The sequence below is a fragment of the Cupressus sempervirens genome, chromosome 9 (assembly GCF_028749045.1).
Source record: "Cupressus sempervirens isolate cs-2001-9-10 chromosome 9, ASM2874904v1, whole genome shotgun sequence".
NCBI lineage: Eukaryota > Viridiplantae > Streptophyta > Pinopsida > Cupressales > Cupressaceae > Cupressus > Cupressus sempervirens.
This window is the reverse complement of record NC_143126.1, coordinates 414,590,743-414,614,795: the sequence shown is the minus strand read 5'-3', so window position 1 is coordinate 414,614,795 and position 24,053 is coordinate 414,590,743.

The following is a 24,053-nucleotide window of genomic DNA, read 5'->3' as shown; positions in this document are numbered from 1 at the left end:
CGCCTATCCCTATGTCCCAAGTGAGGTATTTGGAAATCAAACTACGATTATTCATAAAAAAATTCCAACCTGCAGATCCTTTGGGGGGGAGGGGGGGGATTTTATTCTAAATAATGAAGTTTTTTCTAAGGGATTACTATATTTATTAAATAATATTTTAGCCCATTTCCTTTCCCTTTCTTGATAGAGTCTCCATACTTGTTTGGCACCTAATGCATCATTATGCCATTCTAAATTTTTTATACCTAATCTGCCAAATTCTTTTGGTTTGCATATTCTACTATAGCTAATTAAGGCTACTTTTTGCTTGTCCTCTAATCCTTTCTAGAAGAAGTTTCATAGTTTACTTTCCAATTTAGCATTGATATTTTTGGGCAAATGTGAACATGAGAGTTGGTAGGCTGGGATTGCTGCTAATATTGCTTTGATCTTTGTTGTTCTCCCTGCCTTTGTTAACCATCTTCCTTTCCAAGATTCAGTATGGTTATCAATTTTTTTGAGGATGTGGTCCCACCCCAGATTTGCGAGCGTACTCTTGTCGAGGAAGATCCCTAGGTATTTGAATGGTAAATTGCCTTTTTTGAATCCTAATTTTTGACAAATTTGACCTTCAACTTCTACCTTAGTGTTTAGGAAAAAGATTTCTAATTTCTCAGCGTTGATCATTTGTCCGGATGATTTTGTAAATGTTTCCAAGATTATTTGTATCTGATCTACCTCTTGTAAGGTGCTAATTCCAGCAAGTATAGTGTCATCAGCAAATTGTTGGTGGGTAGTGTTATCAACTTCGTTTGTAACTTTCACTCCTTTGATTTTACTTGCCTCTTGTGCTGCCTTGATTTCCCTTCCAAATGCCTCTGCCATTATGATGAACAAGAATAGGGAGATTGGGTCTCCTTGTCTAATACCCCTTGAGATATTAAAAAAACCTTCTGGAGTTCCATTAATGAGAATTGAAATTTTAGAAGTTGAGATACATTGAAAAGCAATGTTGATCCATTGTTTGGAAAATCCAAATGCCTCTAAGGTTTTACAGAGGAATCTCCAATCTACCTTATCATATGCTTTTTGGATATCTATTTTAAGCAACATACAGGCTTCCTTGTTTTTTATTACTGAATGGATAGTTTCTTGTATAATCGATATGCCATCTAGTATGGATCTACCAGGGACAAATCCAGTTTGCTCCTCTGAAATGAGTTTAGGAAGGAAGCTTTTGAGATCATTAGCTAAGATTTTTTAGAACACTTTATAAATAGTGTTGCATAATGCAATAAGCCTGAAGTCCCTGGGCACTACACTTTCATTCTTTTTAGGAATGAGAGTAAGAAATGTATGATTAATTTATGTTAAAATTGCCCCTCCCTTACACATGGCTTCTAAGGATTTTCACAACTCCTCACCTAGAATGTCCCAACATTGTTGAAAAAAGAAGGCTTGGAAGCCATCTGGACCCGGAGATTTATTTGGGTTCATGTTGAACAGTGTGGATTTTACCTCTTGGAGGGTAAAGGGTTCATTAAGAAATTTATTGTCCTCTTCTAATATTAGCTCGAGGATGTGTTTTAACATCTCATCTTGGTTAGATTTGTTTGATGAGTCAAAATTGTTGAGTGTATCATAGAAATACTTGGTGAGTGTATCAACAATTTCCTTTGGATTCTCAGTTTGCTCCCCCTCTGGATTCCTAATTTTAGAAATGTTTTTATAGTTTCTATTGTTAATAGTGCTATTATAAAAAAAAATTGTATTCCGGTCCCCTTCTAGGAGCCATTTTTCTCTAGATTTCTACCTCCAAAATGTTCTTCTTTAGCTAGAATTTCTTCATGTTTTGAAAGGTACTCTTTTTCTAATTGGTAAGATTTGTTATTCATTCCTTTCAGAAGGATCTCTTTATTTAGTTTACTCATTTTTTCTTCAATTTCAAGTTTTTCTTTGAAGATGTTTTTAAAGTGTAAGTTATTCCATTTTTAAAAAAATTGTTTTATACTTTTCAGTTTGGAGACTAGGCAAAACATTTTTGAACCCTCAAACTGTTCCTCCTGCCACCAACCTCTAATCTGATCCATAAAAGTTTTATCCATAAACCACATTTTCTCACATTTAAAGGGGATTCTGCTAGGTTTGATCTGCTCTTTGATTTCCATTTTCACTGGGAAGTGATTTGATCTGGCCATCGATAGAATTTCTACATTAATCAAATTATTCATGCTAAGATCTCCTTTTAGAAGAAATCTGTCCAGTCTTTCTGCTATATAGAAGAATCCTTTCCTTCTGTTGTTCCAAGTATATATGCCATTCTTTGTTTTTATATCCATGAGAGAGTCTTTTTGGATCCACTTTTTAAATTCTTCCATTGCTTTGCTTGTTTGGTTACTACCTCCTTATTTTTCTTCCTTTCTTAAGACTGCATTAAAGTCTCCTCCTATAATGACTATTTATGGGGTTAAAGAATTAATAAAAGTGCTAATCATATTCCAGACAGCAAGCTTGTCTTCTCTAGGTGTCAATCCATAAACATTAATTATAACTGTCTGTAAGTTAGAGTTTGTACTGACAACTCTAGCTCCCATCCAATTTGTTTGTGAAGGAAATACTTCAACATTGAATAGCCTAGGGTTCCATATTATACCCAGCCCTCTTGAGGCCCCCTGTGCTTGTTGAAATTCTTATTTCCATTTTCGTAATTTTTGGCTTAGCTTTGTTCCTTCTTCTTTATTTAATTTAGTCTCTTGTAATAATGTAATATCTGAATCAAATAATGTGAGATTACACTTTAACAAGCATTTTTTTCTAGGGACATTTAGGCCCCTAGCATTCCAAGTTGTGATTTTCATTGCTCCTTGGGAAGGAACTTCCCCTTCCCATAGTGAAGAATATTAGAAATCTTTGTCTGATCCTTGACTAGCCATGCAGCCTCTCTGAGTTCTTTTAGCGATTTCCTGCCACATTTTTGCTTTAATTTTCCACAGATTGGTGTTTTCATTCCTTCTTGATTCATTGCTATACCAATTTTCTCAAGATTTTGCTCTTCTAATACCTTTTTTGTGATAATAGATACCTCAACCTCCTGGTTTTCTTACATGATGATTTCCTTAATTTGTTTTTTGTTGATTTTTTGTTCTTTGTCCTTTAATGCCTCATCCTCTTTAAAGCAATCTTTTTTTTTTGGACTTTCTATAGACTCACTCCCCAAAATTTGATCTATTTCTACTAAAAGTAATGAGTCTCTTAATGCTGATCCAATGTTCTCTATTTCTGTTGCAAACATGTCTTTCCCATCATTCGGTGTTTGCCAAAACTTATAACTTTTCTTTTTCCCTTTCTTCCTAATGGTAATGTTTTCCCACTGAGCAGAGTCTGTTGGTGGAATGGTGACCACTTGCTTTGTTACTCCTTCATGAATGGCCTTTCCTAGTGGTGTTTCCGGTTCTTGTTCTATTCTTCTATCTGATCTTTGTTTTGTTTGTATTGGTTTATTATTTCGGTTGTGATCTAAGTCAACCTCTTGCTTCTGATCCTTATTCTGACTTTCATAAGCTCCTGATGTTTCCCCTATTTCTATGATTTGAATCATTTTTCCTTTATGTTCCTTATGTATTTCTTCTACTAATATACTTTAATCAATTAAATCATTTTGAATCAAGAGTGTTTCATGAAGGAGTTTGTTTAATTTGATAATATTTAGGTCCATTTCTTTAATGGCTTCTTTTTCCAATTGACAATCTTTACATTTCTTGAATTTATTAAGTGAATGTTGGTAGCTAATAGTATCCTTCCCTTCTATTTCCTTTGTTCTATCTAGATCCTTCTTATTATTTATTGGTTCTGATCTGTACTCTGTATCCCCTTTCTCATGAGAGTTTATTTTTATTTCTTCATTCAGAGCTTCTTTGAGTTTTGAGGTTTTTATTATAGCGTCATCCCTCCTTTCTACTATTTTGCCTGGTGTCCTTTTAATGGTTATTTGGTCTTTAATATTATTTTTGATACCAGATTTTGAGAAGTCTGCATCTACAATTTTTTGTATTTCTCCTGAATATTCGTTGAAGGTTAAATTGTATATGGATCTGTTTGCGATGATCTTCTTGCAGATCAGATTGTTTTGATCAATTTTAACCAAAACCTTGATTTTATTAGATTTGTTTTGGTTCTCTTCAAATCCAATTATGGTACCTAAAGAATTACCAATTCTTTTAATAATGGTCTCTTCCATTAATTCTGACAAATTTTTTTTCAAAATTTCCTCTTTATCCAGTGCATGTCGACATAAAATAAACCAGAATTTATCTACAAATGGGTTGAGAGTACTTACCTTGTCACCCCAAATCTTAGATATAATGCATACCAACCTGGATATTTTCCTTAACAGTCCATTCCAATACATGTAGATGCCCTTTTCCTTACATTCCTTCCACCTTCTTTCGCTGTGTGGATTTCTGATGATTACTTTGTCACATTTTGTGTTCTTGTTTGAGAAGCTTCGTCGTAACCTTTCTACTATTCTTCCTTGGCATGCTGTTAGTTCTATCTTTCGGTGCTGCAGGATATACAATGATTTTTCTTTAATGGAGTTATTAATTTGTGAATTCCTGTCTAGTGAATGCTTTGGCAGAGCATTCAATTTTTTGGGGAACTTTCCCAGACCCTACCCTAGAGGAATGGCATTAACTTCGGATATCCATCGTGGCCTTTCTAGTTGCTCCTTTTGGATGAGATTTTTTCCTGACTTGACTCTCAAATTATCCATCAGTTTTGGTGCATATTTGGTTTGGTAATAAAAATGTTTTTGTTTCTAAATTTTTTCTCCCAATCTTTCTTCTTCATGCTGGATTTGAGGCCGCTTTCTTCTTCTATGCACTGAATGCCATCCTTCTTCTTTTTTGAGGGTTTGAGTGTCACAAATTTCTAAGTTACATCTGGACTGTTGTCTGACTAAAGATTCAAATTTTTTCAGTCTGCATCACAAATTTCTCCTTGATCTAAGTTTCATTGTGAATGGGCATCAAATTTATTTTTAATCACCAGGGGAGACTATGGATAGGTCTTCTGCTAGTATACAATGAATCTTGAAGTGGGGCGACTAAGTTTTGCTTGAAACTTTACTTTTTTTGTCATTATAGCAGAGCAGAGCTTTATAAGATTATTATTATAGAATCAATGATATGTTAATATTAATTTATGCATTAGTAAAAGATATATAGAAAGACATATGAGAGTAACCATGAATGACCAAGAGAGCAATGATTTTCTAGAAGTCAAAAGTAACAATGACGTTTGCAGAAAAAAAAATATGTAGTGATAGATGGACACATGGACACCAATGATGAAAGTGTTAGATGTTATATTGGGGATTAGAGTTGAAGATTAATATTTAAAACTTTTTATATGAATAAACTACATAGGATTTGGCAAAGATGGAGGATCTTTCTGAACCCAAACTCAATATCATCAAAAGCTACACGATAACACTAGTGAAAGTGAAAAGGAACTCAGAAGGGTCAAAAATATTGGATGAAGTTGTAAAAGAGATGTCAGAAGAAAAACATAATTAGTAGATTTTTTATGAACATTTTGTTAATTACTTGAATAGAATGATTCTATCATGAATTAGAGATTTCCTTAAGGATGAATCATAAGAGTCACTCAATTTAGGAGTAACTTGAACAAATAGCCTAAAGTTGCAAGCTAGCGAGAATAATAAACTATAATAAAAGAATAATAAACAACTTAAAATATATCATATCTTCATAATAATTATCTGTTAGAGTAAAAGGTTAATTTCATTTCATTTATTAAATTACTTTACTCCATTCTTAAGATTTTCCTTTATGCACTTGCATTTCCATTTAATAGTTAATTAGTAATTATTAAATGTCATTTACTTCTTACAGTTTCCCTTTTACATTTTTGATCTCCTATAAGGATTTATCAATTGTAAATTTCATTCATCTTTTTCAATATGATAATATAATTTGCATATTCTCAAAGCCAAACCCTTGCCTCTTCTTTGTCTTTTCTTCTATAAGATAAGTTCTTGCATGTAGGTGTTCTTTAGGTTTTGTGGATTTGTATTGTTCAAATCCTTTATGGTATCAGAGCCTAACCTATTGTAGCTTGTTCTTATTTGGATAAAAAGAACCAGGGTTTGGAAGAACATATCTAGCCTTTTTGGGTATTTTTATGAAAATTGGAGGGTCTCTAAAATTTAGAGCACTTTGAGGCCAAACAAACCTCATGGTTGAATTTAGAAGATGTCAAACTCCTTACTTTTATATAAAATTTGTTGGTTTTGGACAATGTTGATTGAGGAGGCAATTTTTTTGGCATACCAAGGTTAAATGTCCTATGGTCATTAGATACAACACTTAGTCAATTTTACTCAGCAAATGATTGTTGGCTTGTACGATTTGGACAAACAAAAACTGGTTAGTTAGTCATAGAATACAACAGCCTTATCTATCAAATATATCTGAATAGACTTAGGATGATTATACAAGATGAGTTTAACTTGTTGTGTTCAAATAGTGTCCACAAATTCTATCAATTAGCACTTAAAGTGGAAGAAACGATAAGTAGACAAGAACAAAATGGAAGAGGTTGAGGAAGAGGAAACTTCCAAGGAAAAGAAAAATCTATAGACCACAAGGAGATTCAAGTTTAGAGAATCATTATGGAGAGAGTCAGAGGGTATCCTAGAAGGCCAGTGCAATCATACCTTTGATTGTCACATATTTTTTGCAAAGAATGGCACTCAAGTGTTTTGGAATGTAATATTCTATGAAATAATGGCAACTGTGATAAAGAAGGGAGAAAAGGAGGACACTTTCCATCAATAAAGAATTGTAGTTTATATGGAACAAAGATAAAAGAGTATTATGGTGTTTTATATTCAAATCCTATTAATTGTCATCCTGATTAGTCACATTACTTGCAATTTAAGAACATTTTTAGAGTAAAAAATAGATTGTGTAATTTCTAAAACCTATCTGCAAAGAAATTATGTTGATTTTACTTCTATTTATGTCAAATTTGAGAATGTGTAGTTTTTGGGGTTTTCATACAAAGTTTGGTGAGGTTTTTTGGATTTTTATACAAATTGGTGTTTTCAGTTGAAATTGATTGTGGAATCCTTTCATTTGGGACAAAACACATTACTGTACATTGGTGATATAAATTTGGAGTAGATCATTTTGTAAAAGTGTTCTTTTTGCCCTTAAAAATAGTGTTAGATGTGAGAACAACGAGGTACGCTCCAAAACAATAGTATCTAATATTTTGATATGATATATTAGGTAGAAATGGGTGTCTAAATTTTAAATTTTTTTAAATTTTTTTTTAAAACAATTGTGAGAAAATGGAAAAAAATAGTCCCAACAATGTTAATTTAAGCCAAACTAGGTCTATAAGGAGCAATTTGGAGGTTAAGAATAAAACCCCTACCTAGAGGCCTAAAACCTATTTGAACACTTCAACATAGGCACAAAAAGTTGATTCAAATCATTTGGGGCACTCGATAAGTGATAATTTGAGTTTTGACCCCTTAGAGCCATAAGTAGGCTATTATTCACATTTGGGAATTATTGCAAGTCTTTGTATTTTTCTCACAAATACATATCATCTTAAGCATCCATTTCATTCAACTATTTTATCTTTGCATTAGGTGATATCAAAGCTTCAACAAGTATATCTTTGAAGAGGAAGAAGTCACAAGTTTCAAACATGGCACCAAATAATCAAATGGCAAGGGAGATAAAAGAGTTAAGGGATGCAATTGAACATATGGAAAGGGAGAAGAGGGAGTTAGAGGACGCCAAGGAAAGAGGAGAAAGACAAATGAGAAGGGAGAGACTTTAATTTCCAAAAATAATAGAAGGCTTGGAGAAGGAAAGAAGAGAACTTAGGAGAGGAGAGGTTTATAAAGACAATGATAAAGAACAAGAGCACTTCCAAGAGGAGAAAAGAAATGATGGCCATTAAGATGAACAGGACCCCAAAGAAAGAATGTTTATCAAATTGATCAAGGAAATATAGGTTATTGGTACAAAAAGAAATATAAATTTACCAATATATCAAGGCAAGATGGAGAATGAAGAGGTGCTTGGATGGTTAGAAGCACTAGAGAACTATTTTGATCTAGAAAATATAGATGAAGACAAGAAGGTAAAAATAGAAAAGGAAAAGTTAAGGGGAACAAACCTTACATGGTAGACTAGAATATATAATGATATAATGGAAAGAGGCTTGGACAAGATATCAAATTGAGAAAGAATAAAACCATGTTTAAGAACAAATTTTTACCATAAGATTTGGAAATCCAAATAAAGATGAGGAGGAATATGGTGCAGGAGAACCTAACCCTCCATTCATCATGGCATCTTCATTTTTAACTCTGTATGAGTTCTACTCAAAGGAATTTAAGCATAAAGAGACATTTGTAATAAGGTAGTCATAGTTATTGAATAATTTGAACATAATTGTAAGACCTAGTCCCCATTTAGTACTTTATAAACCTTAGGTTTTGACTATGGTCAAGAGGCGTTTCTTAGACCTAGAATAGGATAGGAATGTCTTTAGGTTTCTAAACATATTATAGGCCCCTAGGGCACAAGGAAAAGGTCCTACAAGGGTTAGATTGTGCAATTTGTTAAAATTACAAACAAGTTGCTAAATGCACAAAAAGTTGTTTGACAACTTTTGCAAAAAGTTGTCAACTTTTGTTAAAACATCCCCCAATGGTCACAAAATTCGAATTTTGGTTGGGATGGTTAGGGAAGGACTTAATATATGTAGTTTTTTTTCAAGGTCCTTTGGATGATTTTCAAACCAAGTCCAATTTACCTCCTTGATAGGGCTAATAGAGGCTTCTTGGCCTAATATGCCATATGACTGTTTGAGACCTTTGGGAACAAAATGGGCTTACCAAACTCACTAGTTTGAGATGGTTTATCATTAAGGAACCTTTCTAATTCCCCCTAAACTCACAGGTTCCATATCTAAGAAAAAACCTAGTTTTAGTAGATTTTGTGCTTTGAAGCCTAATTGTGCAACTTTGATGCCTAGCTATATTCTAGAGTAGAATCATTTCAAAGGTGTTGAACCCTCCCTTGGCTCTATTTTGGAGTACTTGGAAGTGTCCTAAGGCTACACCACACCAATTTTTCTATTTAAGAGAGATCTCTATACCAGAATACCTTGAAGAAAAGAGATATGGATGTTATGACTTATACTGAGAAGTTTCTTACTTTGAGCATCGTAGGAGTGGAAGATGAAGAGGAGAAGGTTTCTAGGTACATGAGTGGGTTAAGATACAAAATTCAAGATGAGATTGGTTTTAATATGCCAAGTACCCTTAGAGAATGTTTCCAACTTGCAGTTAGAGAAGAGAAGTTGAAAAGAAAGAATGAGAGGCAAAGCAACAAAGGTGGATCATCTATATGAGGAAGATGTGAAAGGGGAACATTTGATTCGCAAGTAATAATGGCAGAGATAAGAGTTCTAAATCAGACCAAAGAGGATGGAACACGCATAGAGGTGGCAGAACTAGAGGAGGGAGAGGAAGTTACATGTTTTCAAGAAGATGCTCTCATTGTAATGAAGTAGGACATCAATTAGTTAGGTGTCTCAAATGGATTGGATCAGATCAAGGTGGAGATAGAAGAGCTAATTTGATACAAGAAGAGGAAAATAAAGAAGAACCAAAGATACTTGCAGTATAACCTAAGATTGATGAAGAATATCTCATGATAAGGAAAGGTAATTTGCAATTGCTATGAGTATCTCCTTTTAGAACTAATTGTTTAAGCCATGGTGATGCAAGTAGAATTTGTGCTTGCCTCCAATTGATCCAATGACCTCTCTAAGGGAATGTTTGCAAATTTTTAAAGGTTGGAGTTTGTAGAGCCTTCCAAAGGCTTCCAAGAATGAGTTCCTAACCTCCTAGGTCAAGGGAAACTCACCCAACCAAGAACCCTTCATATTCCCTTGTAGTTCCTCCAAAGCACTTTATCCTTCCAAGAACCCTTACTTCCACTACTATAGGATATTCACTAAATCAGATAACCAACTTCTCAAATAGACTTCAAACACCTTTATTCATCATCCCCCTAAATGGGTTTCAACCATTCTTGGCTCCTTAATCCTTGTTTGGTTGTATAATAAAACCAGGTTAGTAGACTAAATCAACAAAAACCAATTTTATGCTATTTTCTCAAAATTGACCTAAACAAGATATTTTTAAAATAAATTTTTAGTACCCATTTGTAATTTTTAAATAATTCCTTATTTTGGCATTTCGGTTTTACTGATTTCATATCTAACTCTAAAGCCCTCTCAAAACCTTGTTTTCCTTACTATTTGTGAGTTTGTCAATTGGATTCACGTGTCAATACTTTCATGGTTCTTTAAAATGTTAAATCCCCTCCATTACCCTTCCTCCTATTTTTCCACATGTTCAACCCCTTCATAGGCAACCACAGGGACATGAATCTATGTTTGAACTATTGTTTGCATGCTTTGTTTCAATGGCTCACTAATTGTGATCAGCCATGATTTTAATAAAAAAGATTCCAAGATTGATTTTGGTGCTCCAACAAGTTATTATAGTCACTAATATACAAGTATTTCTCTATCCAATAGGCCATGGAAGGTTTTAACTATGGATAAGCAAGACTAATCTACAAATGGATTCAATACTCTTAATGAGAAAAGAAAAGAAAAACTATCGAAGTATGTCCAAACACTATTTGCTATTGTTCCACAATGAAAAAAAGGAATAACATGTAAAATGATGGAATGAAAGAACCAAATCCATTTACACAGTCTATAATAAAAAATACTTAAGAAATATGTACAATGCACTCAACAAACAAGGCAAAACTTGCTCAAGCTTGATTGAAACTTCTTAAAATTGCTTGGAACCTCTTTACATGAGTATTTTCATTATTTTTATCTTTTCAAGGATTGGTTACCAACTTCCTTCATGCTCCACTTTCCCAAGTTGATAACTTTTTCCTAAAATTTATAAAGTTGCTAAGTTGCAACTTACCATTTTTAGTGTATTTTGAGCAATTTTCATGCTTTTGCCCAAACCATTGTAAATCTCCATCAAATGGCCTAAAATTTCAACCATGGATATATTTTGGTTAGAAATGGTGTTCCAAGCCTTTGGTCAACCTATTTGACTAGGCATTGACCAACTTTAACTAACCAAATAACTTAGGCCTAGAAGGCACAAATAGCTATGTAAACAAACTAATAGAGTACCAAACTTGATCAAAGTTCACCTTAGGATCACCCTGACTAGGTGTGTTGCATCAAGGGACTTATTACATCACACACACACACACACACACACACACACACACACAATTTTTTTTTTTTTAATAACGAAACTCACCTTTTCCCTTCAAGTGCTCTTGCACCACATGGAATGTTGTGTTAATTGGTCATATATTCAGGTGCTCATGATAATCTAGTTTTAGTTGATATGGTATCTAAGTTGGATTTTTTTTTTTTTTAATATTCCTAGTCCATACAATGCCACTTGTGTGAGCCAAGAGCAACATTTAGTGATTAGTAGGGCCATTGTTGATTTCTCAATAGGACCCTATCATGAGAAGGCTCTATTTGATGTCATTCCAATGACATGTGGGCATATTATATTAGGTAGACCATGGAAACATATTAGAAGAAATCTCCATGATGGATATATATATATATATATATATATATATATAAGGATGGTAACCAATATGAATTAAAACATTGGCTAATAAGGCTTCAATGAGAACATTATAACATATTTTGGGAATAAAATTTCATTGAGTCTCCATGATGTAAATCAATATGATAAAGGGTGGAGTAAAGAAGACAGAGGTAACTATTAGAAACTTACAATTGGAATAATTGTTGTTTTGTCATTGATGTCAAATCTATGGATGATACATATTTCTACCTAGTCTAAATGTCATGTCTATTTGATTGATGAAGAGGATTTGAGAAGTTACTCATAACTGTAGAACCTAGAGTAAAGGTTGAAGTTATGAAAAGGAAGCTACAATGGATATTTGATTAGATAGACTTTGATAACACAAAGTAATTGTTTATTCTAAGAAAGCTAAGCTAAGCTAACAAAAAGAGTAAAATACTATGGAGTGTCGAGTAATGCCAGTGCCAACCAAGCTACAGTTAGTGCCAAGAAAATCTAGTGTTGATTGAGAATTAGCATCAACCGAGAAAGCTAGTTGATGTTGAGCCAAGAAGATTTACAATGACCAAGTATTTTAGTGTTGACTGAGTATTAGAATTTAGAGATTGTCGAGTGATAGTAAGAGGAAAAAATTCAAAGAGATCATAAGATCAAGCCAACTCAGTTGATTTATTGGGAGATATAAAATGTGTTGAAGATAAGATTGATGAGTTGGATCATTAAATCCAAGGAGGTGATTAGGTAAAGACCTAATAGACATATTTGAGAGAAATTTCTAGAGGATGATCAAGAAGATGAACAGATACATTGAATTGAGTTGAATTTTTACCATAAACCCTAAGATCTATGGTGGATGTAGAAAATGGTAAAGCATGAATCGCCCATTTAAAAAAATATAGAATAAATCATTTGGTGCCATGTCCAATCATGTCTAGTCAAGCCAAGCTGAGCCCAACCAACATGTATATGAGCCAATTTGTATGTAGAGACATACAAAGCAAGGTTGATCATAAACACAAAAGTGTGTGAATGTGAAGCTAAAGGAGGAAGCTTGTAGATATGATTTTTTTTTATAAGAAAATTAGAGTAGAAGGCTGAAGTGTTGATGAAAAGAGTAGATTGATTGCTTGAAGGGTGACTGAGTAGATCAAGATTAGAGATGACAATGAAATGCTTATTAGTAAACCAACATAAGGATTGAGCAGAGATCTAAACTAGCTAAAGTGAGTTTTAATCACACAAATCAAACCTGTTGTTTTCTTTCTTATCATTGTAAACATTTTTTATTGAAATCCTTCTAATAGAGGTTGACTCAACAGTCATTTCAAGACTAGGCAATCTGTGTAAATCCTTTAGCTAGGTGATAGTCCAAATTGAATAATCAAAGTCCTCCTACAAGGCTACTCCTAATAGGGTGATTAAATCCTCTAACCATGTCACATTTAATAGTGTGTTTTGTAACCTTTAACAGGGTTGGCTCCTAACAAAGCTCACTTCAAAAGAGTGAATAAGAGTGACATGTTGCTTGTGGTTTTTCCCAAATTGGATTTCCACGTAAAAATCTAGTGTCAAAGTGTGATGAATGTTTTATGAATGTTTACATGTGATCATTTTTCTCATTATACAATGCAAGTTATGTTTATGATAGTTAATAATAGAGACTGAGAAACAACGGGATAAGTGAAACAATGAAGTGTTTAATGTTTAACTATTCAAGTGTTCATATAGACCTTGAGTAACTGATTCAACACCTTCTCAGTTATTCTAAAAATTTCTGATAGTAACTATGGTCTTATTATGACAGAGGTTAAGAATAGGCTACAAAGATCAGAGATTGGGGATCTTGATTGCATTCAAGTGGGCACCATTCTTTGCCCAATCAAACATCCAAATAAAATTGATGAAGTGGAGAAGGTACAACCACTATGGAAGAAGAATGTGGAACAAAAGATGGAAGGAATGTAAAAAAATCATAAGCATATACATGGGCCCAAGAATTTAGTCTCTTGCACTAATTTTTTTGATAAAATGGATGTAGGTTATAAGAATCATAAGGTGACTCTTGGAGACCGTATGTTAGATGTCAAAAAATGTTTTTCACCTCATCTTAATGAAAAACATACTAGGAGCAAAGCATGCAACTCTTGTAACAAAGAATTTTTCTTTTGAGGAGGAATATGGTACAAAAGAACCTAAGAGGCAAAATGCAATCATGACGACTCCAAAGAGAAATGAGGATATAAAGAGAACAAACAAGGTCAAACAAAACATTTTGAGGTAAATTATGTCATTTTGTAATAATAAAAGGGATGTAATGTTTCAAAGTTGTAAAGGTCTTGGCAAGAACCCTAGTGCCAAATGTTGTAATAAGGGCTAAGAAGGCCTAAATGGATTCAATTAGGTTCTTGGAGTCATTAGGATTTTTATTTATCCTAGAAGGATCTAACTGAAAAATTTTTGGGGGTTAAATATAGTAGGTAGAAGTTAATAAAATAAAATTTAAGAATTCAAATTTTGAATTTTAGCAATCAAGTACTTATGGAGGGAAATAAGATTTCTTGGTTTGTTTATGTTTTCATCCCATTAAAACCAATGGAATTAGCTGAGGAAGTTATAAAGACATCACTTTCATGTCTGATGTATAAAGATAGGTCTATGGATTGTGATTGTACAACAAAAAAAAGCAAATATTGGAAGCAATAAAAATTGGATATTTCTTGCAAGTTCTACTTATTCTCTGTAATCTTTGTAAGGTTACTTCTTTGAAAATGTTTCTACTATCTTGGTAACACTTTCTAGGCATTGTTCAAATCCATTTTCCTATTCATCTACTCTATAGTATTGATTGTTATCATTTTAGAGGATTTTTTAATACACAAATTCTTAGTTTTACTTACAAGATAGACCCATTCCTTGAATGGAGATGTGATATCAAGAGAATGGAAGCATCTAGACTTATAACTTTATAACTAACTATTTGCAAGAAATGGACTGATTGTAGGAGTACTCCACATAATTGGTGTGATTTGGTGCATGGAGAGTGAGGGTAGCCTATAACAATAGAAGATTTGCTTCAATAAGACCATATTTTTATGATTATTAGTGAAAAGGTTTAGAAACCTTAATTTTTATTTGAAATCATTGGTAAGTGGTTGTATTGAGAAAACCTTGTATTTTCTGCATTTTTGTGAGGTTTTCGGGGTTTTCACACAAATTGGTGTTTTGGGTCAAAATTGATTGTGGAAACATTTTATTTGGGACAAAATACAACATTATACCAATCTAAAAGGTTTGGTGATAAATATTTTAAGTAGTTCTTGTGTGAAAATTCTTATTTTTCCCTAAAACTAGTGTCAAGTGTGAGAACAACGAGGTATGCTCCAAAACAATAGTACCTAAGATTTTGATTTGGCATAGTAAGACAAAATGGGTGTCTAAAAATATAATTCATTTTTTTGGAAAAGTTGTGAGAAAAAATAAAAATCCCAACAAAGTTAATTTGAGCCAAACTAGGCCTACAAGAGCAATTTGGAGTTTAAGGATAAAACATCTACTTAGAAGCCTAAAACCTGTTGTAATACTTCAACATAGGTACAAAAAAGTGATTCAAATCATTTGGGGCATTAGGTAAGTGATAAATTGAGTTTTGACCCCTTGGAGTCATAAGCCGGTTATTAGGCACATTTGGGAATTATTGCAAGTCCTTGTATTTTCCTCACAAATCCATATCATCTTGAGAGCCCATTTTATTCCACTATGTTATCTATGCATCATGTTGGATCATCTAGCTCATTATAGATTGGTTATAATAGGGTATCTGATTATATTTGGAACCCCTCCAAAAACATACACTATACATTAGACTGCTCAAATAAAGATGATGACATGATAAATATGCAAGATTTTAACGAATTATCCAATAGTGTGAAGTTCTCTGCATTTGTAGAGTTGGGAGAGTCCACTAAGGTGCCAAAATTAGTTACGAGAAGATTCAAATAGTAGAAACAATAATCAATCTATAGTTGAAATCTCTAGTGAAAATTCTAAATAGCCAATGATTTTCCCATTATGCATTACTACAAGACAATCAATAGAAATAGAATTATTGAATCTGGGCAATGATGAAGGTGAATCTAAGAAAATTGACACCATCAAACTTCAAGTGTCTCTAACATGCATTAACACTAGAGAGGGAGAAGTAAAAAAATAAGCTTATATGTAATTTTGTTTGTACTCCTATAAAGCTCAATCTTGTAGCCTCTTTGTGTAAGTTTCTTGTCAAGTAAATTTTATAATCAAATGAATGCTAAGATAATTGAAATCTTCCCACTTAGCTTGTGAACATTTGTCTTCTTGGTCATTTCTTCTAATATTTTTGCAAAGGCATAGTACCATGACCATTGACAAGTTTGAATACACAAATGATGAATTTCCAAGAAGATTATGCAAGTATAAGAAAATGATGGAGTTCCAAATCAATAGCATAAATAGTGAAGGCATGAATTCTACACCTGCAAGAAGCATAACAGATGGCAAAGCCAATCATAACCAAAGAAAGGGAGAACTTGGGATGGTGTTATTTCAAGGTGGCATTAGGCCAAAACCATGTCAATGACTTATAAGTTCAAGGCTTAAATTGAGATAATTAATATTACTTGTTGAAAAGATTCTTCCTTCATTTTGAATGGGAGATTGTTGTTCAAATTCTCTATATTTTGTGAAGGTTTTTTTCACTATATTTGTTAAGGTTTTGACAATGGATGTTTTTACATGGTAGTGTTGACTACAAGTACCATAGATAGCAAAGAAATTCATTTTTATATTTGATTGTTGAAGGTTAATCCCTCTTAACACACACACACACACACACACACACATTAACGAAAGGCATAACGAGTCTATACATTAATTAATATTAAGGAAGTGTTTACATCATAATTCATAAAAGCTATCGAACAATTACAACCTTACTCCAGAACACTAACTAGCATTTCGTAAAGATGGGCGTACAATTGATTAAACACATATAGTTGCCAAATTGTCAATACCAAGATGCACCAAAAGCCAATACCAAAGTAGAAGTATATAAACAACCCTATCATGCCAAGATGGATGAATGATGAAGTAAAGAGGTGTCTTCGTAATTAACAATGTGAAAAAGAGAAAGGAATAAAACTCGATTTTTAGAATTAGGAACAATATTCACCAGACCTTTATCAATTGCCATATTTTCCATGAAGTCAACTAAGCTATTACCTTCTCTACATGTGTGGGAGATCACGTAAGAGCAAAACTTGTCCAACAACGACCAACACTTTTGAAGAATATAATGTAATTTCTAGTTCTATCATGATCTCTGTTGAATAGCTTGAATTATGAGTTGAGAATCCCCCTCAATATGGATCTCCGAAAAACCAAACTGAATTGCCATTTGAATACCATTAAGAAGAGTGACTGCTTCAACTTGATTATTAGTGCCTAACCCAATTGGAATAGCATTAGATTGAATTAAATTTCCTTGAAAGTTCCTAGAACATATTCCAGCCCTTGAAAGGCCTGGATTACCCCTTGAAGCCTCGTCAAAATTCAATTTAACCAATGGAAATGTAGGAGTGCACCACGTGACCTCCTTTCTATTCACTTTTACCTTATTAGCAGTATGGTGAAATGGTGCTATTCTTAGACCAGGCCATAGTTTAAGGATGTCATTATCCCAAGATGAGAATTGAGAAGAACTCGAGGAAAAATTGGAAGAAAATGAATTTAATGATTCCACAATTGAAGAAGCCAATATTTTCTAATACACCTGGATAGTAGAGGCAGTTTTTCAAAAAATCCTTTTATTTCTCTCCCACCAAACAGACCAAATGACAATGGCTAGAATAATGACCCATAAATTACCAAAGAGGGAGTCTGTGTAAAGAGTCAACCAGGATTGCAAAAAATCCCAAAGTTTAGAGGGAACGGGAGAGTAATAGTGTAATTTATCAAAAATACAACAACAATCATATGCAAAAGGGAAAAGTAAGAATAAATGGCCAACATCCTCGAGAGCATCTCCACAAAAAACACAATTAATGTGATCATAAATTTTCAGTTCCCATAATCTATCACCTGTTAATACATGATGCTTTAATGCCAACCAAGTAAATGTGTCAGCCCTTGGTGGAATTCCATTACTCCAACATAACTTATAAGCCCTTTGTGGACCAAGTTGGTGAACACGAGCTTGGAGAGCTTGATAACCAACTTTGACTAAATATTGGCCAGATTTAGAAGGAAGCAAAACAACTCTATCTGATTGTGCCGAAAGGAAAATAGTTTTGTTATTCAAAGTGCTTATGAGTAAAGATTTAGAAACATGATCAATGGGAAGGAGATCAGGATCCTTCCAATAAACCTTACCTGAAATAATATCCATATGATCAATATAATGAGCTAATTTACAACCCCACATTTCATAAACTAATTTATTAATTTCAAGAAATTGATTATCATGATTTAATGGAGCAAATCCATTCCAAGAATCTAGCCAAAACAATACATCCTCGCCATTATGCACTACCCATGACATGTAGTCTATAATTAGGTGATGGGAAGACATCATTAACTCCCACATCTCATACCCTTTGGGAGGATTGGCAACTATGAATCCAAACACTTAGCACATGTCTACACTAGGGCAGATCTAGTTTACTATATAGTTGCCACACCAATTTAAAACCGAATGCCAAATTTCATTTTGCAATATCATGAAGGCCTGATCCCCCACAATACTTATTAAGAGCCATCCCAGGTACAGATATTAATGGAATTCATTTTTTAACCATCCAAATTGTTGTTCCAAAGAAAGTTTCTAATAACCTTTTCAATCTGTTTTATGATTGATTTAGGGGCCTTCAAAACAACAAAGAAATAATTCGGGATGGACGCAAGAACTGAATTTATCAGAGCTAATCTCCCAACAAATGATAACCATCTGAATTTCCAGCTAGAGATTCTTGTATTTAATCTTGAAATAATTCTAGACCAACATTGCTTCTTATTAGGACCTTGAAATAGAGTTATGGCTAAATATGAGCTGGGAAATTTAGCATCATTGAACTCAATACATTTTAATATTGCCTCCTTGACTTTGGGGTTGGTATTGAAGAAGAAGATTGAAGATTTTTGGGGGTTGACTTGTTGATTCAAGGTAGATTCATAAAGAAAAAGCACCTTTTTGACCTGGTAAATCTCCTCAATGAAAGCTTTACAAAAAAGAAGTGTGTCATCAAAAAAGAGGGAGTGTGTAGCTGCAATACCTGAGTTTGGTAATGAAATGCCCTGCCATAATCCACATTGATTAAGAGCTTAAACAGTCCTACTCAGAGTTTCAGCCATGATGATTAATAAAAATGGGTAGAGTGGATCCCCCTATCTAACACCTTGAGAGACCTTAAATTTACCACACAAAGAACTATTGATGAGAACTGAACAATTAGCTCCTTTTAACATCACAAGAACCCACTTACACCATTCCTGGAAAAGCCAAATCTAAGCATGACCTTAGATAAAAAAACTCTAGCTGACCCTATCATACGCTTTCAACATATCAAGTTTGATAACACAAGCTAGAAGCTTATGAATTTTGATAGAATGTAATATCTCATGGGCAACCAAGGCACCATCTGTAGTTTCTCTACCTGGAATAAACCCTCCTTGTTGAGTAGAAATAATACCTAGTATAAAACCTTGAACCTGGAGGTAGATGGATTTGGAGAATATTTTATAAATCACATTACAAAGTGAGATTGGACAAAAATTTCCAAATGTCTTCGGGGCTTGCACCTTAGGAATTAGTGTAATAATTGTATTGTTAAAATGAGATAAGAAAGAACCACTCTTTCTAGATTGCTCCAAAGCCAAAAGTAAATCAGGTCTTATGAAATCAAATGTCGTTTGGAAGAATAATGTTGCAAAACCATCGGGACCAGGGGCTTTGCTTGCTGAAAATGAAAAGACCACATGTCTAATCTCCTCGAGAGAAAAAGGTTTTAAAAGATTATAATTATCTTCATTTTTTATCGGTATAGGAATGTTGGCCAATAACAACTCCTCAGCCTCAATTGAAGAACCATCTACCAATTGCTGAGGGGCAAGTGATTTCTGGAAAAAATTGACTCCTTCTTGGGCTATGCTCATTCTGGAGCATAGATGGTTGCCTTTAGAAGACTGTTGAATAGAAAAAATGGCTTGCTTAGATCTTTTTAAAGTTGTAGATTTGTGGAAGAATTTAGTATTTTTATTCCCTGCATGCAGCCAAAGTTCATGTGATTTTTCTTGCCAAAAGATTTCCTCCCTAAGACACAACTCTTCCCATTGGGCCTATAACTCTTTTTGCCTTGAGTATGAAATCTGATCCAACCCATTTTGAAAAGTACCTTCCTGAATTTGCTTCAACGCCTTTTCCACTCTAAGTCTTCTCTTCAAACACATTTTCAAACACTGTCTTATTCCAAATGATAATCTTTTTTTTCTTCAGATATCTCAATTTCATGTGAAATTGATACATTCTAGATCCCTTAAAGAAAGGAGCATTCAACCACCAGTGCTTAAGAGAGTTCATAAAGTCTAGGTGCCTAAACCACATCTTTTCAAATTGAAATGACAATTTTTGAGATCGGGTACTTGAATTATCATCAATAGAGAGAGATATAGCAAAGTGATTTGAGGCAACTAATGACAGAATTTATGAAGAAATGGAATAATCTGATAAATACCAATAATGTGATAGAAGAAAGCGATCTAATCTTACTGCAATCTGCATGAAATCTTTCCGTCTGTTTGTCCAAGTGTATGCTCCATTTGAAAAGGGTATATCAATAAGAGCATTCTTATCAATGAAATTGACAAAATCGTCAATGGTCCTAACCGGGGGAGATATACCTCCAATCTTATCCAAGGGTGATGAAATTGCATTGAAGTCCCCGGCAAAAAGGAACAAATCAGTCTGAATAGAAGGTAAGATATTAGAGAGAGTATTCCATAGGACTAACTTGTCACTTGTCGAGGTGGGACCATAAATATTGAAGAGTGTGAATTTTAAATCAAAACATTATATAACTACTGGGAAACTTTGCACTGACGAAATATCACAGCTGCTTGGCTTCCATAAAATACACAGTCCACCCAAGGCACCCTGAGCTTGGGCGTGAAGAGATTTCCAACGAACCCATGTAGCAATTGAATTCTCATATGACTACTCTGAAAGTTTTGTCTCTTGAAAAAGTACCACATCAGCATCACTCACATGAATTTGTTTTTTGATGCGAGCCCTTTTGTCAGAGGCATTCAAGCCTCTGACATTCCATGAAGTAATCTTAGGAGTGCGCTTCGCACTCCTAATCCTTTTGGTAACAATAATTGGCTTATCAAGAGTAGTTTGAATACCCTGATCAATTTGTTCTTTAATTTTAACTGAGTTAGGCTTTCTATCCTTCTTCTGTGGAGTCTTGATATGAAGATTCTCAATCAAGGGGGTTTCAAAGAGTAAATCTGAGAGTAATCAAAATCTTTATGCAAGTCCACTGTTGGGGGTTGACATTCGATCCCCTTGACTTCACTATCATTTGAAACACCCTGAGACTGAAGTTTATTTGTGCATCCAAGATATGTTGCCTTCCTTTTTCCCAAGATTGAAATCAGTAATTCATCATCCGAATCAGCATAATCATTCTCATGCATATTCTGAAGGTTGTTAGAGGGGTGATCAGAATCCCCAAGCGGTTTATAGACATTAACCTGTACATCCTCATCACTGGGAGAAGGATATTCTGCCTTATTTTTCATAAAGATTGAGCTTAATAATTCATCATTTGAACCATCACAGTCATTAAGATGCTCTGCCTGAATGCTGGAAACGGGATAGTCTGGATCCCCAAGAAATTCCTCCTGTTGCTCATAATGTTGGGAAATTAACATCTCAGAGGAGTCAAAATCACTGTTACCAGTTTCCAAATTACCCATCCTCTCAAGGGACCGATCCAACTTCAAATCAGACGCACATTGGTAAACTGGTTTCTTCCCCTTGCTGAGTTCAAAAAGAGACTTAGGATTTAAGTACAAAGACTTTCCTCAAAGAACTTCTTGAATGTGAAAGTGAAATTTTTAGACTTGATAATGGGATTAATGAATCGATCAGACTTGTTGTTTTGCTTGACGAGCCCATTATCTGATGTCTTATGTTTACTGATTTGAGCTCGAGTCATATACACATCGCATGAATCTTTGAGGGGGTACACAGAATTGTGAATTAAATTGGTGCCTGTGTTTTCCATAGGAACACCACCATTGTTTGCTTTCTGTTTCTGGTCATACTTCCGCAGAACGTCTGCAATATCATTTCGCATACTTCCTTCCTTGGCGACCCAACCCCAAATTTTACATATCAAAGCCCTAAATCCCTCATTTATCTAATTTTAGGGTTTGCCCTATCTTTTTCACCTCTCATCCAATCGCCACCAAACTGAGCCACAAGATTCGATTCCTCATTTTGCTCCCTTATCCCTCTTGGACTGTTCGCCTCATTTCGCCTCCCTACCCTTGAAACCCTCATTTTTCTTTTTCCCTTGTCCCCAGGTAGTCTCCCACCACCCGTCGAACACCCATTTCCTATATGAGTTTTACCCAAATCCAAGTTTGCCGTAACTAAAAAAGTTTTTGTTTCTCATCTTCTACCCATTCCAAAAAAAAAAAAAAAAAAAAAAAAAAAAAAAAAAAAAAAAAAAACAAACAAACAAAAAACCCTTGTTTTATGGTTGTTACGCGTACAGGAGCAAAAATCATGGAAGAGGAAATTGCATCCCTCAAAACCAAACTTCAAGATCTGGATGACAAAATTCTGGGTCTTAACTTTCAGCAGTCAGCCATGAGCCGAAACCATTCAGGAGATACTGGGTCCTCTTCTGGCAATTTCCGTGGACCAAAGCTTGATTTTCCACGCTTCGATGGTTCTGATCCGACTGGATGGATCTATAGGGCAGAGCAGTATTTCAGCTTGCATAATACTTTGGATAACCACAAAGTCCCCCTTGCATCTTTTCATTTGGAACATGAAGCTCTTCAATGGTTCCGTTGGTACATCAAGGCTAATGTAGGCCCAACGTGGAGCGAATTGTGCACCCTCATTTTGGAGCGCTTTGGCCCTAGTTCCTTTGATGATTTCACAGGAGCACTCACTAAACTGCGTCAAACAGGCACTGTAAGAGAATACCAGACAGAGTTTGAAAAATTAGCTAATCACACAGAGGGCTTGTCTGATGAATTCTTCCGTAGTTGTTTTGTCAGTGGTCTGAAGGATGCACTTCGCTCAGAAGTCAAAATGTTTCGACCTACTACAATGATGGAAGCCCTTGGGTTGGCTAAGTTAGCGGAAGACAAGATTAGTGCTCTACAACGCTCCAGATCTAATTTTGTTCCATTCAGAAATACAGGTTCTCACAACCCTCCAGTCATACCAGCTCCCAGAACTACTCCGATCAAGCACTTGTCTGAAACAGAGATGCGAGTCAGGCGAGACAAAGGGCTTTGTTATAATTGTGATGAGAAATGGTCTCGGGGCCATAGATGTGTTCAGCAAAAGCTCTATCTCTTGGATGTGGATTCTCCACCGGAACTGGAAGAATATGTAGATGCTCAGGAAACAGTGGATGATGAGGTTGAGCCTCACCAGCCTGAACCTCCTTCACCAAAAGCTCCACCAAAGATATTTGTCCATGCTTTGGCAGGAGTCACTACTCCACAAACCATGCGGGTCCAGGGTTTCTTCAAGAAGATCCCTCTTACTATACTCATTGATTCTGGTAGCACTCATAACTTCATTGATCCACGAGTAGCCAAACAGGCTGATTGCTTTATCCATCCCTGCTCTAGCTTTGAAGTCATGATTGCCAATGGGGGCACTTTGCCTTGTAAAGGGAAATGTCGCAATGTGCGTCTCTCTATTGGAGATTATAACATGCGCTCTGACATGTTTGCCTTACCCTTAGGTGGCTGTGATGTGGTTTTGGGTGCCCAATGGTTACGCACTCTTGGCCCCATTCTCTGGGATTTTGCTGAACTTTGGATGCAGTTTTCAGCCGAGGGGCACCAACACACTTTGAAAGGCTTACAACCAGGGTCTCTCAGCATCCTCAGTTCACACCGTATGGAAAAACTTCTTAAGAAGAATTCACATGGTGTCATCGCTCAGCTCCATTCCATTCAGATGCAGCCATCAGCAGTCTCTAGCACTCCTGTCGATCTCCAACACATTTTGGACAAGTATTCTGGTATATTTGCTGAACCTGTAGGATTACCTCCT